Genomic DNA, 8,833 nt, shown 5'->3' with positions numbered 1-8,833 from the left:
CTTTGGAAGATGGAGACAGCTTAAAGCCCAGTAATCCTTTAAAACAGATGCTGAGTTGGCTAATTTGCATGTCAACATTCTGGCAACCCGCATGAGCTTCCAGTCTGGGGCGGGGCAGACAACTCTCCAATATTTTGAATTTGGACTGCAGTACCCATTTCAAATGCTTGTTGTCATTCTTACATATAGCACCTTTAAAGTGATTACTGTACCTACAACCATATGTCTTATCCAATTTTCATGAGAGCGCTAATTCTAAATGCAATTTTCATGCCAGCGCAAAGCGTAAATGGGCGTGGGTGGGAGTGTTTGTACCACTGTGGGTGTATGTGCGCAAATTGTGGGTGTATTTTATGTAAATGAAATGCCACAAAGCGCAATTTGCTATTTTCCTAAGAATTTAGTCATTGCACTAAGACGTTTCAATACCATGACTAAAAAAAAACGAAAAAAAAAAACATCATAACTCAGCGAAAAGTCAAATTTCAGTTCCTGCATTTGCTGTTTGGAGATTCCACCAGCAGGTGGTAATAAAGTTAATTTCCAAACTCTTAAAATACAGTGGAACATCAAATTAAGTCCTTGACGATCTCTGTTGAAGCCATTTGTTGAATCAAAACATTATGTGATTTGTGTTACATTTTTTAGAGGTCATGGTTTATTTTTTCATTTATTATTATTTTCAATGTTATTTGAATCACATTTAATCTGCAACTGACATCGCCTCGTCCGTCATGTTTTTTCCTCCAGCAAGCAAATTCCAGTCCGATGTGACTGGTCAAGAGGATCAGCGGTGGGGAGCTTGTGAGCACCCCTCTGAGCAATAAAAAAACGGCTAGACACATCTTTTCCATGAGCATTTGACCATACACTAATATATATATATACTGTTGTAGCGGGTTTGAGAATGAGGCACAGACAAAGGGAAATGTTTCAAAGTCCCTGGAGGGGTGTTTATTACAAGTCGGGTGTCTTTATACATGAAGTGCAATGCTGTGGGTGGCTTGAAGTGCTTGGGCGTTTTCTCTGGATGCAAGAAGCTGAGTCCTTGAGAGCGTGAGGGTGTAGAGGGAAGCTGCTGTAGAATGGCTTGCGATGCTCGTGGCTTTTTAGTCTGAGTCTGAAAATGGAGACAGAGAGCAACATTAGTATCAGTCTTCTCATTGGTGCTCTCCGTGTGAGTGTTTTGTGGTGATTTATGTCAGCAGCGGTTCTAGCTTGTATGGCGCCCTGGGCGAAACCCACTTCAACACGCCCCCAAATTTTTCCACACTCTGGAAGTGTACTGTTCTTGAAGGGAGGGCAGGGGGAAACCAATAATACTCTCAGCAGTCCGAACTGTCCTTTGTAGTCTTCTGATATCCGATCTCGTAGCTGAACCAAACCAGACAGATATTGAAGTGCAGAGGACAGACTCAATGACTGCTGAGTAGAACTTGGTCAGCAGCACCTGTGACAAGTTGAACTTCCTCAACTGGCGAAGGAAGTACAACCTCTGCTGGGCCTTTTTCACAATGGAGTCAATGTGGGTCTCCCACTTCAGGTCCTGTGAGATGGTAGTGCCCAGGAACCTGAATGACTCCACTGCTGCCACAGTGCTGTTTAGAATGGTGAGGGGGTACAGTGTTGGGGTGTTGCTCCTAAAGTCCACAATCATCTCCACCGTTTTGAGTGTGTTCAGCTCCAGGTTGTTTTGAGTGTGTTCAGCACCAGTGAGCCAGCCGTTCAACCTCCATTCTGTATACAGACTCATTGATGACAGTAGTGTCGTCTGCAAACTTTAGGAGCTTGACAGAGGGGTCCTTGGCAGTGCAGACTGGTATACAGGGAGAAGAGTAGTGGTGAGAGCACACATCCCTGAGGGGCACCAGTGCTGATCGTACAGGTGCTGGAAGTGAATTTTCCCTGTCTCTCTAGCTGCTGCCTGTCCATCAGAAAGCTGGAGAGTTGGTGTAATTTAGCATGCCAAATGCAGTTTATTGTTCAACCGAAATCCCAAGAATAACCCCCAAAAAACAAGATATGGTGCATGGGACTTTTAACTATAACAAGGGACTCTTTTTTTTATAGCCAATATATTCATCAGACGAGGTTAATGAGGAATAAGGTTTATTATTATTCACAATATATGAAGCTTGGGGCCTGGGTAGCTCACAACCACCCCTGGATTCGCGAGTTCGAATCCAGAGCATGCTGAGTGACTCCAGCCAGGTCTCCTAAGCAACCAAATTGGCCCAGTTGCTAGGGAAGGTACAGTCATATGGGGTAACCTCCTCCTGGTCGCTATAATGTGGTTCTCACTCTCAGTGGGGCGCGTGGTTAGTTGCCACGGTAATGCGCTCAACATTCGCAAATCGGCATACATTTTTGCACATAACCGATAGTTCCAAAAAGCAACCAATCGGTAAAACCGATATATCAGTCTACCTCTAATGATGATGGAGGCTAACATTTTGCCAAACATCTCCTTTTGTGTTCCACAGGGGAAAGAAAGTCATTTGGGTTTGAAAAAACATGACGGTAAGCAAATAATGACAGTATTTTCATTTTTGGTGGAACTATCCCTTCAAGGGTTAATTCAAAGTATCTGCGGAAGTAAATATTTACCTGTCTTCTTTATTAGGATTCCCCACTCTCCACCCAGGTTCAGTTGTCATCAAAACTGTCACTCACCTAATACCCTGGGCTTGCCGCTTTGATGTCTGTGAGGATTAATATCCGACAGTGTTGAGTGAGAACGTGGGAGTCGCCCTCTGCTGGAAGGGAGGAATGATTGATAGAGCAGGAGAAGGCAGGAAATATTCCCCTGGAGGGCACACATGCGAGTCGGGCTGCTGTCACCTCTGCATCTGCGTAATGGAGGTATGTTACCATGACATTTACAGCGCCACCTACTGGAACTAACACATACACAAGGAAATTGAGAATACAAGGAGGTTAGTGTCTGATACATATTGCACCCACAAATGGCAAGAGCTAAAAGAAATCACCAGTTCCAGTGTAGTTAGCAGGTGATACTCTTTCAGGTTGTGTAGGTTTATATCAGTCTTGGAAACAAAGTTATGTTAACAAAGTACCTGGTTGATACAGCAAGTGCTTCTGAGGAAGAACTAATCAGTGAATTTGCCTGATTAGTAGCAAATAAAGTAGATCTTCATGAGCAGAATTATTTATTTAGCTGTTTTCTGAGTGTATTTATTAGTTGTGGATGAGTAGAAGTTGTGATTTTAAATTCTACCCACATTTGTGCTCTTTTCTTCAGTGTTTTCTGGACAGTTGCTCATGGACGGACACTGTTGTGCAGTTATACATTATTTAGAAGAATATTTGTTGGTTTAGAAAGTGATGTCTTTGTTCCTAGAACATTTCTGGTTCATACAAAGCAACAGCGGGAGGCGCTTCATAAAATGTCAACATTAAAATTGTTGTTCAGTGACTACATGCTCTCTGGATGCCTAGAACTAGTGTTATCACGATACCAAAATTTCAGTAGTCGTTATAGAGACCAGTAAAATTTCACGATTCTTGATACCAAAGAAAAAATGGGTAATATGCTATTGAACAAACTTTTTAAAAAGCTAAATATCAATGTAAATATTAAATTAAAACAGCATGTTTCATTTAAGTTGTTTTTTTTAATTAAAGGTGCTGTAAGTGATTTCAGCCATTCTACTTCCACGAGACTGAGCGATGAATTAGCCACACCCCCTATTTCCAAAACCCTGCACTCCAAAGAAACCAGATGAGTTTTATTGAGACCAACATCATGCAGAAACAGCTGTTAAAAACAACAGCTGCAAAGTAGCGTCATAAACTGACAGCTGTTATGAGCAACATGGCTTAAAAATGGCATTAAGCCTCAATAATTCACTGCAACTACAATACTATGAGAACGTGCAAAATGATTGACAGGCAGAAAGCGTCAGAGGCCGCAGCCAGCGGACACATATCTGTTTGCTGTTTACAGACTCTACAGCTGTCACAGAGACTGGTGAGATATCTCACGACACTTATTTTATTAATATCTTTCAGGGAGTAGGAAACATTTTTTGCATACCTTTCCATGAAAAGTTCACTTACAGCACCTTTAAGTAAACATAGCGTCAAGGGCCCCATGAAACGCTTTATTTTTCCCCCAAATTGTTTTTTTTCTGAATTCTATGTTTTGGTGTTTAATTCAGTTTTATCAAAAAAGTTTCTTATCAAATTAATTAATAAAACTTTAGTTGCATGCAAAAAGAACAATTACTTTTCAACATAGCACTGCATTTGTTTTATCAAATGAGGTGCTTCTGTAAAGATCCTCTCAGCATAATCTAAAACACATCATTGGTTTTATTTTTGTCAGATAAAGTGCTGCAAAACAGACCATCACAGTATAAATAAAAGCATTGATAAAAAACTTTTATTCAGTACATACAGCACTCTTGCTTGTGAGATATTGCTTAAATAATATGATAATAATAATATATTTTTTTAAATAATAATAATTATTGTAATAGTAGTAGTAGTAGTATTACAGTGAATACCTGTATTACATTAATATATAGTAGTAATATTTTTCTGTTGCAAGTTGAATCAAGCTTTTATTTTGACATGAAGGCTTTTCACTTTCTGTGTTTTTGACGGTTGCTTCACATCTCCAGATAAGCAGTTGGTTATATTGCCCAGTGTGATTATTAAAGTGCAAAATGCTGTTATTTGTTGTGATTATACAGTATAAATACATAGTCTGCAGGCACTATGTTCTTCACACACTCAAAAAAAGTAGCTCTTTTGCCGAACTTGATTCAATTATGGACAGTGGTTCCACGTTTTTGAAATAAGTTTTCTCAACTTAAAAGTACTATGTAAGCTCAACACAAAAACTTTGTGTAGAAAGAACCTAGTTGAATTGGGCAAACACAACAGCAACAAGCAAAAAAAACGTGTCAATGTTACTAAAATCTTTTTTATTTCTTTATGTACTAACTAGTGAAAGTGAATGTTGGCATGCTAAATACATGCTGGTTCGAAACACTACAGAGTGCAGTTTAGTAACTGTGATATGGTTAGTATAGCATTTGCTCAACGACAATGGACATTACATGTACCTGTCCTCATTGTTAGCTCAAACTCCACTCTTCACCATAATGGCAACCCCCCAAAACTCCGAGGTCACGTGACGCCATGCAAGGAGCAGACGTGTGAGCAACGAGCTCTGCGCACTTTGCTGAATTTTCGATTATTTTCATGTTATAATCTGGTGAATTTTGATACACCCAGTTACACATTTGCCCTTTGTTGCAAAACATGGCAAAGAAGTCAAAATCCTCGGGCTCTGGAGATATCAAAAGACACTTACGTGTTCAGGATGAAAGCGCCGACAGGCCTACAGACCGGGGACTCGATTTGGATGGCGCGGCGGGAGAGGAGATCCAGCGTCATTTGTCCAACATGTCGGTGATGTTGACGAAGATTCTTGCTAACTTGGAGGATCTCGCTGTAATACATCGATCGATTACGGCAATGGAAATAAAATTCTCTGAGTTAGCTACAAGAGTGACTGTTGTTGAGAAATGAATCGATTTTCTGGAATCTTCGGAGAGGGAATTAACCGCTAATCCACCCGCGAGCAAAGTTGATTTGGAACATCTCCTTGAAAAGCTTGAAGATCTTGAGAATAGAAGCCGCAGAATAACGTTCGAATTGTTGGAATTCCTGAGCATGAGGAGGGCAGAGATATGGTGAAATTCCTAGAAGAGCTTTTCCTGAGTCTGCTCAACATAACAGGCCACAAGCTGGAAATCGAGCGAGCTCACAGAGTCCCAGCTCACAGATCTGCTGAGGGAAACAGGCCCCGATCGATTCTGGCCAGATTTATGAGATCATCCGATAAAGATCTTGTGTTGCGCCAGGCGAGGAGCAAAGGGAAGCTTTCTTGGAAGAACCATAATGTTTTCTTGTTCCAAGACTTTGCGAGTTCAACAAGAAAGAAACACGATCGGTTCAAGGAATGTAAGAAACTCTTACATCAGAAAAAGATCTCGTTTGCTCTGATGTTTCCTGCCAAACTGAGAATAGAAACGAAAAACGGTTGCAAAGTATTTACATGTCCAAATCTGACAATGTCTTTTATAGAATCAATGACTGAGTAAACCATTGGATGTTTCTCATGTGAGTGGGCCTGACTCGCTGTACCTAACTCTTTAGGAAGCTGGGCGAAATTTTGGGTTTTTTGCGTTGGCTCCGCCGAGCGGCTGGAGCTTGTTTTGTGAATAACACTTTTCCTTAAGAAACTTTTGCATCAAAGTTCCCGGACAGATTGAGAGTGGACAATATCGAGAGTGGATGACCGCAAAATATCTACATGCTCAGACAAAGGATGTCTTTTATAAAGCTGACGGATTGTGTAAGTCATGGTATATACGTTTATGCAGCCTCCGAGTGAATTGACTCGACCATCGAGATGCCGGTGTTGTTTCTTTTTGTAATGGTTCCGCCTAGTGGCTGGAGCTTGTTCTATTGAATAACACTCCTTTGGAACAGCTGTGGATTAATCTGTTCGTTCTTCGTGCTTATTCCTCCTGCTGGCTGTGGTTTATTTTGAGTTTTTTTTTTTTTTTTTTTTTTTTACGAGACATTGGAATGATCACGTCATCCGCTGAACTCATAACAGCTGGCTCACAGAACATTCGTTTGTCTGTCTGAGGAATCTGAACGGTTTCATATCAGCTGGAATTTGTTTTGTGGAAGATCACACCTTTGAGACAGTTCTGTGAATGAATCTACACATTCTTTGTGTTCATTCTTCCTATTGACTGGGTTTATTTCACAAAGTATTTTCTGTTGTGTAATTTTGCCTCACAAAATTGAGCAATCCGATGGCAAAGTTGTCGTGGGGGCTCATGGGCGTTCATGGACCTTTTGAGTTTAGAGGGATTGTCGCCGGTTGGCGCTGTCGTGCGCGGGGTTAAAACGCACGTTTTTCTTTTTTTTGTTTGTTTTGTTCCGGGGGATGTTCGGGGGTTGATTGTTTCACTAATGGGGAATGTGGTCTGTATAATTTTGTTTTTCACACACAGTAAATAAAATTGTATTATATCAAAATGTCAGTTGTTAATATGAGTGTACTATCTCTCTTCACATGGAATGTGAATGGGTTGGGGCACCCCATAAAAAGAAGAAAGGTTATTACTTTTCTTAAACGTAAGAAATATGATATAGTGTTTCTTCAAGAAACACATCTCTCCCCGCAGGAAGCTGAAAAATTTGGGAAGATATGGGGTGGACATGTTTTCTTTAGTGCTGGCTCAAGTAAAAGCAAGGGAGTCATTATATTGATTAATAAACATCTACAATTCAAATGTCTCAAACAGATTAAAGATAAATTAGGGAAATTCAAGGGCAAAGGTTGATTTAGGCTAATATTTACGCACCTAACGCTGATGATCAGGGCTTTTTTTATAGATCTTGAAGGGATGTTGCAAGCCGCTGGCACCCCTCATGATATAATATTGGGAGGAGACTTTAATCTTTTGATGGACTCAGTCCTTGATCAAAGTGAAGCAAAAGTGTGTAAACCCCCTAAAGCAAGCTTGACGCTTCACAGGATGTGTAAAATCTTGGTCATACAGATATTTGGAGACTTTTGAACCCATCCGGTAGAGACTATAAATTGTTTTCATCAGTCCATAAGATTTATTCTAGAATAGATTTTTTTTTTTATATCCAAATCCCTCATTTCATCTGTTGTTGATTGTTCAATTGGAAACATTTTAGTTTCAGATCATGCCCTGGTGAGTTTAGAGGTGATGCCACATATAGAGAAAAAGAAATCATATAGTTGCCGCTTTTATGTATCCCTTTTGCAAAATCCTGATTTCCAACAAATGTTAAAGACTGAAATCAATGTTTATATGGAGACCAACTGGTCCTCAGTATCCTCTGTGGGCGTGGCTTGGGAGGCACTTAAAGTCATTCATCAAAAAATCCAAAGCACGAGAACTCGTGGAGTTGGAAGGGAATATTAAAAGTGCCGAGCTGAAGTGCCGTATGTCAGCTGATGGCCTCTGAGAATTGACCCGATTGAAATATAGATATAATACTATTTTGTCGCAGAAGGTGGAGTTTTGGTTATTCAGGGCAAGACAGTCATACTTTGAGTCAGGAGACAAAGCAGGGAAGATTTTGGCTAGATATATAAAACAGAGAGAGTCTTTTTCTACCATTCCCTCAGTGAAATCTGTTGGTGGTGAAATATTTACCTCAGCCATTGATATTAATAATGCTTTTAAAGAATTCTATCTTGATCTTTATAGTTCCACGTCTTCATCTACTGATGAAGATATTAGAAACTTTGTGGAACCATTAGATCTCCCTAAACTGATGAATGAGCAAAAAAATTCTCTTGATTCTGAGATAAACTTGGAGGAGCTTGGCGAGGTAATTAAGTCCCTACCTACAGGCAAAGCTCCGGGGCCAGATGGTTTTGCCACTGAGTATTTTAGATCTTATGCTACAGAACTGGCTCCACTTTTGTTAGAAGTTTATACGGAATCATTAAAGAATGGAAAGCTTCTGCCAACCATGACACAAGCCCGGATCAGTCTGATTCTTAAAAAGAACAAAGATCCAAGCGAGTGTAAGAGTTACCGTCCAATTTCCCTGATCCAGCTTGACGTTAAAATATTGTCAAAAATTCTGGCTAACCGATTGAGTAAAGTTATGACATCTCTTATACATACTGATCAGGTGGGGTTTATTCGGGGCCACAGCTCTTCTGATAACATCAGGCATTTCATCAGTATTATGTGGTCAGTGGCGAATGATCAGACTCCGGTCGCGGCTATCT

The sequence above is a fragment of the Myxocyprinus asiaticus genome, chromosome 35, assembly GCF_019703515.2.
Source record: "Myxocyprinus asiaticus isolate MX2 ecotype Aquarium Trade chromosome 35, UBuf_Myxa_2, whole genome shotgun sequence".
Taxonomy (NCBI): domain Eukaryota; kingdom Metazoa; phylum Chordata; class Actinopteri; order Cypriniformes; family Catostomidae; genus Myxocyprinus; species Myxocyprinus asiaticus.
Note: the sequence above shows the minus strand (reverse complement) of the source record.